Here is a 342-nt window from a genome sequence, read left to right as displayed (position 1 = left end):
CAGAACTGGTTCTTAGGGGGCTGCAGTTAACAGCCTGTATCCGTGATGACTCACAAGCTGTTTCCTCCACTCAGGACAGTAAAGCCGAACATCGCCACGGATTTTCGACAGGGAAGAGGTGGCAGCTGTAGCCTACTTTGCTCTTCCTAAATCTAAGCCAGAACGCCAGCAGGTTCCCAGCACTAAACAACAGGGAAGAGGCTGTTTGGAACATCTCGTGGTGTAAACTACCAGCTATGCGCTGCCCACCTCACCGGGAACTGTGACAGTCAGGGCACAGCCCCGCTCCCCAGTCAGGAGAGCGATACAGCCCTTAAAGCCACGGGGATGCTCCTGCTCGAG

Source organism: Buceros rhinoceros, unplaced genomic scaffold, assembly GCF_000710305.1.
Source record: "Buceros rhinoceros silvestris isolate BGI_N320 unplaced genomic scaffold, ASM71030v1 scaffold7802, whole genome shotgun sequence".
Lineage (NCBI taxonomy): Eukaryota > Metazoa > Chordata > Aves > Bucerotiformes > Bucerotidae > Buceros > Buceros rhinoceros.
Note: the sequence above shows the minus strand (reverse complement) of the source record.